Source organism: Sapajus apella, unplaced genomic scaffold (assembly GCF_009761245.1).
Source record: "Sapajus apella isolate SASKATOON/1434 unplaced genomic scaffold, GSC_monkey_1.0 scaffold4, whole genome shotgun sequence".
Classification (NCBI taxonomy): Eukaryota; Metazoa; Chordata; class Mammalia; order Primates; family Cebidae; genus Sapajus; species Sapajus apella.
The window spans coordinates 18,037,360-18,053,251 of NW_022436944.1; the positions used below are offsets into that span (position 1 = coordinate 18,037,360).

General features: G+C 37.0%; 1 pseudogene; it reads right to left on the reverse strand.

The window, feature by feature from the left end:
* Positions 1-537: 537 nt before the first annotated feature.
* LOC116537829 lies at positions 538-5,372 on the reverse strand (annotated as a pseudogene).
* Between the last annotated feature and the right edge of the window lie 10,520 nt (positions 5,373-15,892).

Below are 15,892 nucleotides of genomic sequence, written 5' to 3' on the forward strand. Positions count from 1 at the left end.
CTACAGGCACGTTCTTCCATGCCTGGCTAATTTTTTTTTGTATTTTAGTAGAGACAGGGTTTCACCATGTTGAGCAGGATAGTCTCAATCTCCTGACCTCATGATCTGCTTGCATCGGCCTCCCAAAGTGCTGGGACTGCAGGCATGAGCCACTGCGCTTGGCCGAGATTTGCGTTTTTTAGCTTCAAAGTTGGAGGATTTTGGTCAATTTAATTTTGTATGAAACTAGTGCTTTCCAGCCACAGTATCTTCACTCTGAGATAAGCAGTCTTCTTTACAACGTATTTTTAATATCCTGATGCTCAATTTTAAGACAAAGCAATTTTAATACTAGGTGCACGCTGCTGCAAACTGCTTTTCTTGACAAGTTTTGAAGTAGCTCAAGGAGGCAGGATACGGCCGTATTACTGAATAGGGCTGGTAAACACCACACAATTTTTTTTGTCATGTTTCAATCTTTTGTTTTCGATTTAGTGACTGATGCTATGAAATCAGATAGCAACAATGACAACATAATTAGGTTTGTTTTGAACTACGATTTAGTAGCAACTGAGGTTCCCAATTTTAACCCCTTGACAGCAAGATCCAAGTTCCCTCATTTGCATATTAGCACCTAAGTGTCGAGGGGTTAAATAGCCAGCACAAAAGACACTGCACTTCCCGTCGTAGCATTTGGCAGAACTGAAAGGAAAGGAAGTTGTACTACTGTTCAAGGGATTGTGAGCAATATAAAGATGACACCAGGAAAAGATAAAATGTCACATGAAGTCTTCATAGTCTTGTACATATCCTCTATCATAACCACCATAATCTGCCAGATCATCTTTCATGGTGGCTTTTAATTCCCCTTCAGGAATCACACCTTTCTTCTTTTTCGCTTTGCTTTGCTTGCTTTTCTTGCTTCTGTTTTTCACTGCAAAGCATAGCCAGTGAATTGGTCATCTTTTTCAAGTCATCAATTTCCAATGCAATATATACGTCGTCAGCTGAGACTTCCAAAAAAATGGCATAATATAGTGACTTTTCATATTGTGTAATTTTATTTTTTAGTAACTTTCCAAACTCTGTGAAGGGATCTCTTGAAAATGGGTTCATAGCATCTGTTCCATAAACAGTATTATTAACACCAGAAGTTTCCTTTGCTAATTTGAGGCCTGACCCTTCCTCTAATTTCTTCAGCTGCGGTTTATCTGCTGATTGTTTTTCTGGTGTTAGCACTTTAGGGACTTCAGGTTCTTCTAACCTCTTTTTAATTTCTTGTTGCCTTTCTTCTGCCTTTCTTCGTTTGTTCTCTTTTGTTTTCTCTGCTTTTTTTCTTTTCTGAAATTTTTACCTCTGGTTTTACTTCTGCTTCCGATTTTATTTTCATCATTATCATCTTCCCAGTTATCCTTGAGTCCTCGTCCTCATCATCGCCCTCCCAGCAGCCCCCGCGGCAGTGCCGCCGCCCCACATCGTCAGCACTGGGTCTTCCACGGAGAACGCGTCCTAGTCCCAGGAGTCAAGAGTCCCGCCGCGCAGCCATCTTGAGCCGGGTGTGAGCCTGTGTGAGGAGGAGAGCTAGCGAGGAGTTAGTGCGGCGAAGGTGAGTCACTGGGTTTGCTCAATCTTTATCACCTTAAGTGTTCAAGCAACTCTGACTGTAGTGCATGCCTCTTCTCTAGGGATTTAATATGCAGTAATTGACCCCCAAAGCAAATGCACATTTAGGAAAATGACGATTATCCACGATGGTCACCAGTGACATAGATAATTTAAAGTCACCCACTGTGAGAACTGAGTGAAATTCTAAGCCATCAGGTCAAGAATAACAGATCTGCACCAAAACTATTCTGGTCAAATGACTAACTCTCCTGCTTTATTTTTTAAGCACTTATATCTTCTTGGATAGAACTTTCCAGAACTTAAACAACTTTCCAGTTCTTTCCTGTTTCTAACCTAAGCCTCTAATTCTGCGTATGTGGAGAAGGGTAAACTGGTGGTTAGCCTCAGCACATTACACTTTTTATTATGGTTTGGCTCCGTACTCCCACCCAAATCTCATATTGAGTTGTAATTTCCAGTGTTAGAGGTGGGGTGTGGTGGGAGGTGATTGGATTATTGGGGTGGTTTCCAATGGTTTACCACCATCCCCTTAGTGCTATTTCATGAAAGAATTTTCAGGAGATCTGATTGTTTAAAAGTGTGTGGTGCCTCCCAGTTCGCTTTCTTCCCCCTTCTCTGGCCATGTAAGACATGCCTGCTTCTGCTTCCTCTTCACCTTCCTCCATGATTGTGAGTCTTCTGAGACCTCCCCAGCCAAGCTTCCTAAATACAGCCTGTGGAACTGAGAGTCAGTTAAACCTCTTGCCATTGTGAACTACCCAGTCTTAGGTAGTTCTTTAAAGCAATGAGAGAACAGACTACTACACTTTTAAAATAAATAACAATGACAAGCAACACACATAGTGTCTACTAATCAGGTTCTTTGCAGATTATCATTCAATTCTTACAACAATTCCATCAGTTAGATAACTGTTTTAAATCCCACTTTACAGATGGGAAAACTGAGGCACAGAAGCTAAACACCAGCTAGTCAGAGACAGAGCTGGGATCTGAACCATGCCCCTGGCTCCAGGACCTGTGCTTTAGTCACTGCACCATTTTGCCCCTCCTAGAAGCAAATTCTCCATCTGAGTTGCTATTCACAAATGTGCCTCTTTTCTTTTTTATTGTTTAGTGATTCATGAAGAGACACCAAAAACCTTTTTCTCTTTCATTATTTTATAAATAAATGTAATTATTTTCCTTTTTCCTGAAAATAAAAACCTACGACCAAAGCTTTATCTGAAAAAGTCTTGGACAGGTTGTTGTAGAAAAGGTCTTTGATTTATTCATGCCATCCTCATTAATGGAGAAAAAGTCTTGCTTGGCCAAATTAAGTCAATGTGTTGTTCCCCACTCATCATCTAATTATTTTAAAAAGCACAATCCGGCACCAGAATTAAAGCAGGAATTCTCCCCATCTATTGTGAGAGCACAAGAGGCCACAAGATGAACTTAGTTATGACTAAGACTGGTGAAGTGGACTGGAGAACCTGAGAGATACATTACTAAGGTTTATGTGGAAGCTTTTGTGGCACTCTGGTTTTTCTGCATCAGGAAAACAACTGCTCTCTGCAGAGAGATGGCAGCTCCATATCTATCTACATACCTGTGTATCTGCATATCTATCTATTCACATATATGTACCCATGCACACTCGCACAATTTCTTTTCATTTTCCTTATTTTAACCACTAAAATACTAAGTTTTTGTGTACCTTTTCAAGTCTACATCACAGATAGCAAAGCCTACCCTTCTTATTGTCCACTTCCCAAGCAAATTCCCTAAAACAAACCAGAAACATAAAATAGAAGATGCACATAACTAAAATATATATGACATAGGTATAAATAAAATATATATGACATAGGTATAAATAAAATATATATACTTACAGGTATAGGTAGAAATTATGTATGTGGACATTGTGTATGTGTGTGTATATAGAGTATTTCAGACCACAAACTTAGTGGTGTAAAATATATCACTGTATTTAGTCTCAAGAGAACAAACTTTAATACATCTTATGAGGAAACAATCTCAGTCAAGAAGAGGTTCTTCTCCCTTCTAAGTTGCTGGGGAAGAGTTGTGTGCTTAGGTAATGGGTGGAAGGGGGTATCTGGTCTGGGTCATGATCCAATCAAGCCAGTGAAGACTGAGTCATCCTTATTGCTGTCTGGTCTTTGTTCACACAGAGAGACAGTAAGACTCCAGGGGTTCAAGCAGCTCCGTGAGGCTGTCTGGGGCCCTGAACCCTGCTGCTCTAGCATGCACGTAGAGATTCCAGGGGACCCTGGTTCTGGTCGCCACCCCTTTAAGGTTGGAGTAGAGGAACAGGAGAGTACAGCGGCTCACCAGGCTCAGATCCTCTCTTTTTATCTGGTATTTTTCTTACCCTGCACCTTACCTTTTTCCCAGGTGTTTCTGTGCTTCTGTTTAGCCTGGGGAGCACGTGGGAACCATTTCTCAGGTCACACCAGAGTTTAGTTAACCACCGTTTGCCTCCCCTCTAATTCTCTTCCTTTCCCTATCTCTCTAACCTGTGAATCTTTGGAGGAATTAAGGGTCAAAGGGGAGACTCTCCTTTTCATTAGGTCTTCTTTATGCCCTGAGCCCCTGAGGCCCTCAGCACCTATGCTTTTAAAAGGCACAGCCTTTTTTACTGCTGTAATAACTTGAAGCAAAGAGGTTGCATGCCTAAGTGATACAGTGGAGCAAAGGAAAATGGAGTGCAGAGAGACAATGGTCTCTTCATCCAATCACATGTACCCACTTGGCAGTATGTAATATGTGTCAACTGTGTGTATCTTAACATGATATATACATATATGTGTTTAATACACAAGAATCCTATTTACACATATAGGCATTACTCATGTGGTTTGGGACCATGGGTTGTGGCTTTTTTTGTGGTGAAAAATCTATGGATGCATACTTGTATCCAATTCTTAAATATTTAATTCATAAGCATGTGTTCTTAATTTATGGATCATAAAAGAAAAAATGGAGAACTAGAATATGAAAGATAATTATCTTATAGATTACAAGGTAGATAGATTATAATTATAATATATCAGATTATAGATTTCTCATCACCAATTGCAGAGAGAGGAAAAAAAAAGGGAGAATTTCTGACTCAGGCACTCTGTAACAATCAACTTACTATACCCCAGCCGTGTCATTTAGCTTCATTAACAATCTCATTTTCATTATTAATAAGGATGAAAATGTGCTCAAAATACATTGCAAGTATAAGATCACAGATTTCAAATAATGAAGTTGATTGAGCTGGAGATTGAAAATATTGGCTTATTCATGAATAAGACATCTTAGACCATTATGCAGACAATAAAGAATTCTTAATACTTGCACCAGATGCCACAATTCAGGATGTTTTTCTTTAGTATGGAATTACTTTCAATGTAAACTCAGACACTTGGAAAAAGAATAGATTCTATAAGACCTTTTCATATAAAATGTAGGTAAAATAACTTGGAAAAGAAGTAAATCAATCTTAGGCTATATTGGTTACATCTTTAACTTACTGCTACCTAGTTTAAGGCAAGAACTTAATTTTGATTTATATCTAAACATGCAAAGGAAAATATCCCTTTGCTTCATGGTGAGGAGATGGGACAAAGCAGCTTTTTTTTTTTATTACTTGTGGTTGAGGAAATAGCTGTTTAAGAAAACATACTTCCATTCATCTGGCTGCCTGAATCTTGAGAGGACAATCCCTCTTTTCCAGTTGTTGGGCAGGCTGTTTTTGTTCCTTGATGAATAGACATATTTCCACTATTAACCCTAGATGTTAAGATTCAGGGAAAAGGAGGTACAATAGGCAGAGGCAGAATCCTGAAGGGAAAGCCCTCAGGTAGAGGGGTTGTCAAATTTAGCAAGTAAAAATACAGAAAAACCTATAAAATGTAAATTTCAGGTAAAGATCATAAGTCCCTTGTATTGCATGGGACCACCTTACCAAGGTGGAATCATGTGAACACAGGAAATGGCCACTGGGTGAGTGCCCAGCAGGAATGTGGGCTTACCAACCAAAAGAGTAAACAAGTGGCTTCTGGGCATTCCTGCCTCAGGAGGTAGCTTAGAATTCTACCAAATTCTATCAACAGTAGAACCAGTCTTCAGGGCGTACTAAAATGCATGTGGCAAACTGAAACAGTGGTGTTAGCACGAACCTACCTTGGAATATTCTGAGCTGCTTGGTGCAACATTCAAGTGAGACCAAAGTGGGACAGAAGAAGGAACAGGGGCCTGTGTACTCAGGGAGTGTCTGTCATGCCAATCTGTGCCTTGTCTCTAAGTTATCTTAGGACATAAATCTGTGCTTAGGAAGCTCATCTGTTACTGTGCTTCTGTTTTTTTCCCTTTTTCGGTCTTCTTGTGCTTTCCCCTCATTTCTCGTTTCTTTTTGAAAATTTTAGCTTTTGTCTCTGAATAATTAACTTCTAGGTCTTTAGTCTTGATCACCCTTACCAACCCAACCTCTTTGTGCCAACCAGAGGGCCTCTCTCTTTCTCTATTTTAAAATCAGATTTATTGAGATATAATTTTATATCTCAATGTGATATAAAAATGTGAAGTAAAGGTCAAAATATAATAAAGTTCACCAAGTTTATATGTATGATCTGTGAGTTTTGACAAATGTGTACAGTTGTATAACCACCACCATGACCACAATCAAGAGTATAGAATATTTCTATCACACCAAAAAAAAGTTTCTCATGTTACTTTGCAGGTGATCTCTTCCTTAAACACCTGGCCTCTGGTAACCACTGATCCGCTTTGGAACACTTAGTTTTACTTTTCTAGAACTTCATCTAACTGCATGTTGCATGAAGTCTTTATTATCAAACTTCTTTTATTTAGCATAATGCTTTTGAGATTCATTTGTGTGGTGTGTATCAGTTTTTCATTCCTTTTTACTGCTGACTAGTATTCCATCATATTGACATACCACAATTTGTTTACCTGTTCAATAATTAATTGACATTTGGGTTGGTTCTAGTTTAAGGCTATTATACAGAAGGCTCCTATAACATTAAAGAGTTTTTGTGAATATGTGTTCTTTTCTCTTGGGTAAATATCTACAAGTAGGATTGCTGGGTCATTATATCATAATCATAATTGTACATTCTAACTTATTAAAAACTACCAAACTGTTTTCCCAAACTGGTTCTATCATTTTGTATTCACACCAGCAACATCTATGAGTTTCAGTTACTTCACGTTCTCACCACGCTTGGTGTTGTCAGTCACTTGTCAGTTATGAAGGTATGCTAATATCTCATTGTGGTTTTAATTTAAATTTCCCTAATGATTAATGATGTTGATAATCTCATGTGCTTCTTGGTCATTTGTTTTTTTTTGATTTATTCAAATCTTTTGTACAATTTTTAATCAGGTAGTTTGATTAGTATTTAGTTGTATATGTTCTTTATAGATTATGTATACAGACCTTTATCATATATATTTTGTAGATATTTTCTCCCACACTATGGCTCATCTTTTCAGTTTTCTTTTAAAGAGTTTTTAATTTTGATGAAATTCAATTTATTGCTTTCATGGTTCATGCCTTTTTGTATTCTGTCAAAGAAGACTGCTTAATACAAGGCCATGAAGATCTTCTCCCATAATTTCTTCCAGAACTTTTGTAGTTTTAACTCTAACATTTAGGTCTATAATCCATTTCAAGTTTTTTTTTTTTTTTTTTTTTTTTTTTTGATGTGAAGTAAAGGTCAAGATACTTTTTTTTGCATGCGACTACCTAGTTGATCTAGCACCATTATTGAAAAGGCCATCCTTTCCCATATTCATATGCTTTGGCTCATTCATTGAGACCAGTTGGCCATATACATGTGAGTCTACTTCTGGACTTTCTGTTTTGCTTAATTGATCTGTATGTCTGTCCTTAGGACAATACCCCACTTTGTTGATTATTTTAGCTTTGTAGTAAATCTTGAAATCAGGTGGTGGTAGTTTTTCAGTTTTGTTTTTGCTTTTTGTTTTGGCTGTTCTAGGTCCTTTGCATTTCTATATAAACTTGAGGATCAACTTGTCAATTTATTTATTCACTTATTTATTTCCTTCCTTCTTTCTTTTCAGAGATTGAGTCTCACGATATTATCCAGTTTCAAACACCTGGCCTCAAGCCATCCACCTAGCCCAGCCTCCTGAGTAACTGGGACACCAGGTACATGCTACTAAGCTCAGCTAAATATTTCCATTTCTTAAAAAAAAAAAAAAAAAACCTCCTAGAATTTTGATTGAGAGTGCATTGAATCTATGGAATCTATGGATCAATTCAAGGAGAAATGACATTGTAGCAAGAGTAAGACTTCCAAACCCCCATGACACAGTATATCCCTCTTTTATTAGGTCTTCAATTTTTCTCAATGTTTTTGAGTTTTCAGCATACAGATCTTCCATGTGTTTTGTTATATAACTTATTTATAAGTGCCATGATTTTTTAATGTTAATGTAAATAATATTTTCATTTTAATTTCTAATTATGTATTCATAGCATATAGAAATAGAATTGATTTTTTCATATTGACATGTATCTTGTACAGGTGCTAATTTACTTTTTAGTTTGAGTTACTTTTTTATAGGTGCTTTGGCATTTTTTTATGTAGACAATCATGACATCTATTAATAGAGACAGTTTTCTTTCTTTCCAATCTGTATGCAAGTAATTTCTTTCTTTCTCTCTTTTTTTTTTTGCCTGATCGCACTAGCTAGGGTCTCTAGTACAACATTGAATAGAGGTAGTGAGAGCAGACAGCCTTGCCTTATTCCTTATCTTAGGAGGAAAGTATTCAGTCATTCACCATTAAAAATTATGGTAACTTAGGTATGCAGGTAGTTGTAGTGAATGCTCCATGTGCATTTGATAAGAATGCATATTCTGCTGTTGGGTAGAACATTCTATAAATATCAATTAGGTCAAAAGAACGAAAATGCCCTTTATTGAGTTGATGACTTTCCCTTCTATTTCTAGTTTGCTGACAGTTTGTATTATGATCCTCTGTTGATTTTTGTCAAATGCTTTTGCTGCATTTGTTGAAATGACCCTATGCCTTTTTTCCCCTTGTCTGTTGATATGGTGAATTGTGTTGATTGATTTTTAAACATTGAACCAGCCTTGCATTTCTTTTATAATGGTCATAATATGTTATCTTTTTATACCACTGGATTTCATTTGCTAGCGTTTTGTTGATGTTTGTATGTAGGAAAACTGGTCTGTAGGAATATTGGTCTGTAGTTTTCCTTTCTTGTAATGTCTTTAACCAGTTTTGGTATCAGGATAATACTCATATTAAAAAATGAGTTGGGGAGTATCTCCTCTTCTTTTATTTTCTTATTTTTTGTTGTTCTGTTAAAAAATTAGTCTTATTTTTTTCTTTAATGTTTGATAGAATTCAGCAGGATAGGCAATTACGGCTAGGGTATTCTTTGTTGGATGGTTTGTAATCAAGAACTCAATTTCTTTAATTGTTAACACTATTCAAACTATTTCAAATGGGATGAATTGTTGTAGTTTGTGCTTTTTAAAGTATTATTCTATTTCATTTAAGTTGTCAAACTTATGTGTGTAGAGTTTTTCCATAGTATTCCCTTATCTATTTGGTGTCTGCAGGGTATGTAGTGATATATCCTGTTACATCCTTGATATTGGTGATTTGTTTCTTCTCTTTTTTTTCTTTGTCAGGCTTGCTGGAGGATTGTCAAATTTTATTGATGTTTTTTAAAAGAACTATTTTTTGTTTCATTGATTTGCTCTATTGTTTTTCTATTTTAAATTCCATTGATTTCTGCTCTTTTCATATAGTGTCTTCTTTCTGCTAGCTTTGGATTTAATTACCTTTTCTTCTAGTTTCTTAAGCTGAAAGTTTAGAGACATTTCTTCTTTCCTAATATCAGTCTTTAATTCTATAAATCTCTCTCTAAGCATTATTTTAGCTGATGCTGTGCTTTTATTTCATTAAATTATTTTCTAATTTATGAATTTTTCTAATTTATCTTATAAATTATTTTCTAATTTATCTTATGAATTTCTCTTTGGATCATGAATTATTTAGTACTATGTTATTTAATTTCCAAATATTTGGGAATTTTTAGATATCTTTCTACTATACTACTTTAAAAATTTACATTTTTAAAGGCTTGTTTTGTGCCCCAGAATAGTATCTATATTAGTGAATGCTCCATGTACATGTGACAAGAATGTGTATTTTGCTGTTGAGTGAAATGTGCTGTAAATATTAATTAAGTTTGTTGGTTATGTTATTTAAGCCTTCTATATGCTTTCTTTTTAAATTTTTTATTTTTAGTAAATATAATTTAATATTATACCATCCACTCATTTAATCCAGTGGATTATTAGTGTATTCACAGTTATACATTCATCACCCAGAACATTTTTATAACTCCAAAAAGAAATTTCATATTGTTTAGTAGTCACTCGCCATTTGCTTCAATTGTGACTGCTAAACAATATGAAATTTCTTTTGAAATTATAAAATTAGATCAGAAATAGAAATTTCTAATCTTTCTATTTCTATGGCTTTGCCAATTCTGGACATTTCATACTAATGAAATCATGCAATATGGGTCATTTTGTGTCTGGCTTCTTTGGCTTTGCATAATATTTTCAAGGTTTATGTTGTGGCAATTGCTAGAACTTCGTTCCTTTTTGTGGCCTAATAATACTTCATCATATGTATACATAGTCCATCAAAGATTCAAAGATTCCATATTTGTGAATTTGCCTACTTGCTAAAATTTATTTGTAATCCCCAAAATCAACACTCATAGTGCTTTCACAGTCATTTGTGGACTTGAACAGAACAACAAAAAATTGGATTTAGCCAATGTGCATATTCTCAGCTGAGGTCAAACAAGGTTATACCAGCTATCTTGTTTTAGCTGTCATGCTATAAACCAGTGTCCTTTTTGTGGCCTGTTTATTGCCATGTTGTCCTAGTCCACCTAGTGTTGCTATAAAGGAATACCCAAGGCTGTGTAATTTATAAAGAAAAGAGATTTATTTGGATCATTTTTCTTCAGGCTGTAGAAGAAGCATGGCACCAGCATCTGCTTCCAGTGAGGGCTTCAGGTTGCTTCCACTCATGGCAAAAGGCCAAAGGGAGTCAGCATGTGCAGAGATTACATGGTGAGAGAGGATGCAAGAGAGAGAGAAGGTGCCAGGTTCTTCTTAACAACCAGATCCCACAGGAACTAATAAGAGCAAGAACTCACTCATTACCTCAAGGATGATACCAAGCCATTCATGAGGGATCCACTCCCATAATCCAAATACTTTTCATGAAGCCCCACCTCCAATATTGGGGATCACATTTCAACATGAAGTGTGAAGTAGTCAAATATCCAAGCCATAGCACTTAATATTTTTGTTGATTTTTTTTTTGGTTTTTTGTTGATGAGTTCACTGTTTAAAATCCTACCCCCCAAGTATAGCACTGAAGCACTACCTTGTGTTGTTCAGCACAAGAAGTCTGTGATACGCCTTACAGAGAAAATACATGGTTTAAGATAAGCTTTACTGAGGCATGAGTTATAGTGCTGTTGGCTGTGAGTTAGATGTTAATGAATTAACAATAAATATTCAATAAGGTATCTTTAAAACAAAAACAAAGACAAAGCAAACTTATTGATTGGTTGGCAAAAATGTTGTGACCAGAGGCTCACAGAAACATAACCATATATTTCGCCTAGGTGCAGTGGTTCAGTGTTCACTAAGTCAATGATTATGGTGACTTTATTTACTATCTTGCATTTTGTTTACCCATTCATCAGTTGACGGACATTTGGCTTGTTTCCACTTTTGATCTATTATCAACAGTGCTGCTGTAAATATTCATATACAGGCTTTTGTGTCTCTATATTGTGCTGTCAACTACTGAGAGGAACGTTGATGATTCAAAATGTTAATGTGAATCTGTGTATATCTCATTTCAGTCATCATTTTTGCCTTATGTATTTTGAAACTGTGTTAAGTACATACACATTTATGATTCTTACGTCTTCTCAGTGAATTGACTATTATGTTAAGTCCTTCTTTACTCCTAGTAATATTCTTTGTCTTGACTGGATGACAGATATTGCAAAATTTACATTATTAATTGCTGGATTTTGTTATATTCCTTTAAATAGTGTTGGATTTTTTGATACACAGATAAGTTACATGGAATGATTTGGACCCTTTTAAGGCTTGCTTTCCAACTCTGTTATTGTGAGTTCAGGGGGGTCTTAGGGCTAACTTAGCCCTATTGCTAAAATAATACCCTTCTGAGGAATCTATTCAATTTCCCGTGTATTACAAGGTCTTTTTATTCTGGATAGTGAAATATAAGCTACTTTCAAGTCTAGGAATTCTTCTGCCACACCGTTTTAGTGGCTCTTTTCCTGCGTCTCATGCATATACAGATATATACTCAGCCAAAAACTTGAGGATGTTCCTCTACATCTCTCTCCAGAGCACTCTTGTTGGTTCTCTCTCGCTCTTGCCCTCGCTCTCTTGCCCCCCACCTCGCCCCCCTTCCCTCCCTCCCTTCCTCCCTCCCCCTCTCTCTCACTCTCTCCATTCTCTCTCTGTCTCTGGCACTATGCTGCCTTGGCTCCCCAAACTCTGATCTCTGTTTCTTCACCTCAGCATGATGGTTGGGCCATTTTGGGTTCCTCTTCCCTGTGCTACAGCTTAGAAAGAGCCTACAGGCAGAAACTTGGGGATATCACAGAGCTCACCTCATTTGTTTCCATTCTGTCATAGATCACAATCCTGCAGTGCATCTTGTTTAATATGTGAAGGCCATTGTTTCATATATTTTGTTTGGTTTTCTACTGTTTAAGGCAGGAGGGTAAATCTGGTCCTGGTTCCTCCATCTTGACTGAAAGAGAATTCCTGACAGTCAGGGTGCTCTTTTTATGACAAATGCAACCCAGTTGCCTTTCTGTTGAAAACTTTTTAATGACTTCCTTGGGCATCAATTTCAAAAGAGTAAATAAATGAAGGAGAAAGGGATGTGTGTGTGTATCTCTAAAAATGGAAGAAGTTAAAACAAGGTCTTTAGGGAACCAGAAATAGTGATGGAGTCTAGACAATGAAAGGTGCAAACACATGATGGGGAGGTCCAGGGGTGGATTATGAATGCAGAACCAAAAACACTGGTCCAGAATGCTAGCGTCCTGGAGTCCCTCTGCTGGAATCCACATATAGCTAAAACAGTATCCCACTCTGGCCATTTCAGTTACTCAGCTTCATGTCCTCTTTGCCCATATATCCTTCATCCTGTAGAGTCTTGCCAAGAATACAGACCATGTAAATCATGTTGACTATGCTGCTAGATTTTGTGGGGGAGTTATTTGAAGGAATTACAGAACTAAAATGGAAGCATCTTTTGCTTTTAAGATTGAAAATGAGAAGATGGAAAGACAGACTATAATTGATTAAAAAGGACCCAATCAATGGTTAAAAAAAAAGTTGGACAAAACAGCAAAATTTCGGCTGTCTGAGAACCAAATGGGTTCAGGAGGGAAGCCCTAAGGATGGAAGCCATATTCTGCTTCTGGGTGAGTCTTGGGGCTGACAGAGTCATTTAAGCCATAATCAGAAAAGGAAATCAGCACCCTGGTCTAGGTGTTTTTTGCTGCAACTGTTTACATGCCAGAAAGCACAGCTTGGGTGTATTCTTCTCAACTTCTACCTTGGGTTTTGGGAGACACATGGACTCCCTTGGGTTACTGAAAGGGTACTGGCTGGGTGAGGCAAAAAAGATGTCAACAATTATTGAGGGAAAATATGTGAGCTATTGTATCAGAGCCTTAAAGACCTCATCTCGTAATCTTAACAGTAACCCACATTTTACAGAGGAGAAAATTGAGGCTCAGAAAGGTTGCGTGCATGCTTTCAAGTTGGGGCTCTGTGCAAGCCCACCAGGCCATAAAATGAAAGAGATTATTAGGTTTTGTGATGAGAGTAGCTCAAGCCAAGTTAGAATCCTGACTATAAGTAAACATAAAGATCGGTGATATACACTTGTGTATGTCATAATAAATTATAAATAGAATGATTTTCTTTAGAGAGTTTAACATACTGTCAAAGTACAATTTTCAGAAAGTTAAGGACATAACTCTTGTACAAATTTAGAATGAACACATGTCAAATATGTTATTTAATTCATTAAGGAGGGAATTTGTAAGATGGTGACTCTGGTGCAAAAATATTGGAGGAACTGGGTGTTCCTTGGCAACAAAAAATAAAGAGAGAATGAGATTACTAGATAAGATACAAAACTCGTCTTACAGGGCAATAAAATGATAATCTTTTAGGTTAACTTTTCTCTCAGACAGAAATCATTTGCATCTCTGCCAGACAAAAATGTCTACAAGTTAGCATGTAATTTCACGAAGTCCGAGACCTGTAAACGTTAATTAAAAGGGAATCAAACAAAGATACAGTTCCCTAGATAATTGAATACTCATTGACAGATTTCTTAAACAACTCATTGCATGATATTAAAAGGTCATGGTTTCTCTCTTGATCTTATTTCCAAATTTTGGTTGATTATTTTCCTTATCAATACACTAGGAAATCATTCATAATAGTGTCAAGTCCTTTGACAGAAAGTGATTTCAGGTTTTATGGGGCCTGGAGTTTTTTTTTACAATATTAGAGTTTCTTTGAAAAAAAATACAAAAATATTTTACTTTTGCAAATCTTATAAAAATATGTCATCATGAAAACATGTAAATTTATATCCCTTAAGGGCATTGGAAGGAGTCATTTAACCAAGTGTCTTTAGCTCTGAGTTAGTGTATAACTGTGTTCGTTGGTTTGCATGCTGCTGATAAAGACATATCCAAGATTGGGTAATTTATAAAGAAAAAGAGGTTTAATGGACTCAGTTCCACGTGGCTGCATCGCCAGTGGAGGGTGTTCAGATTCTTGGTATCTTGAACAAAGAACTGGACAAAATGCACAAAGCAAGGAAGGAATGAAGGGATTTATTGTAAATGAAAGTACACTCCACAGTGTGGGAGTGGCCAGAGCATGGGGGGTCAGGGCCTGAATACAGAATCTTCTAGAGTCCAAATACCCTCTACATGTTTCCCATTGGCCACTTGGTGGTTACCTCATGTAAATGAAGTGGTGGCCTGCAATCAGTCTGATTGGTTACTTTTTGCAACAAATCAGAGGCTGAAGTGTGGTTACAAAGGTAATACTCATGTGCAAACATCTGATTGGCTGCAAAAACCAACCAATCAGAGGTTAAGGCAAAATTACAAAGTTGCACTTTTAGGCAAAGGAAGACCTTGGACAATCAGTCTGACTAGTTGCAGACAGTCAATTTCCCATCTGCCCTGCAGAAAAGGTGGGAGTTTGTAAAGGGAATCTCTGGTCCTTTTGTTACTTAGGTGTGGAAAGTTAGGGTTTTCCTTTCAATTTAGCTCTCAGAAGTTGGTGTGAAATGGCCTTATTTTCCCTGCTTCCAGATGCTGTTCTCCTGCCTCAGGGAGGCCTCACAATCATGACAGAAGGTGAAAGGCATATCTTATATTGCCACACACAAGGGATAATGAGAGCCAAACAAAAAAGGTTTCCCCTTACAAAACCATCAGATCTCATGAGACTTATTCACTAAGGTGGGAACATTATGGGGAAAACCACCCCCATCATTCAATTATCTTCCACCACTGGGTCCCTCCCACAACACATGGGAATTACGGGAGCTACAATTCAAGATGAGATTTGAGTGGGGACACAGACAAATCATATCAATAACCAAGCTAACTACTTATAATTTTTTGAATTATCTAATATTCTGTATTAAGATCATTCTGCTCACTGTTCCACAGGTGATTTGGTTGAATGAATTCCCTACATCCTTACAAATTGTCATCAAAATCTTATACCAGAAAATATGTGCCGGCATTAAATTTTCACTAGTTAAGAAGATACTAAAGGTTAATGTGAACAAACTAATTTGTGTTCAGTCTATATTTGACAAACTCAACTTTGTTAACAAATGTGTGTTCTTGACGGATTCTCTTCTATCTCCACTCACTGAAGAGGCTCTGCCTTCACCAGCTCAGTTTTTCTTCCCAGCCCTCAACCTTCAAAGCAAGTTCTGCCTGGTATTTACCAGACTAGTTTTCCACTTTCTATCTCTCTCCCCCCTTCCCTCCTTCCTTCCCTTCCTTCCCTTCCTTCCCTTCCTTCCCTTCCTTCCCTTCCTTCCCTTCCTTCCCTTCCTTCCCTTCCTTCCCTTCC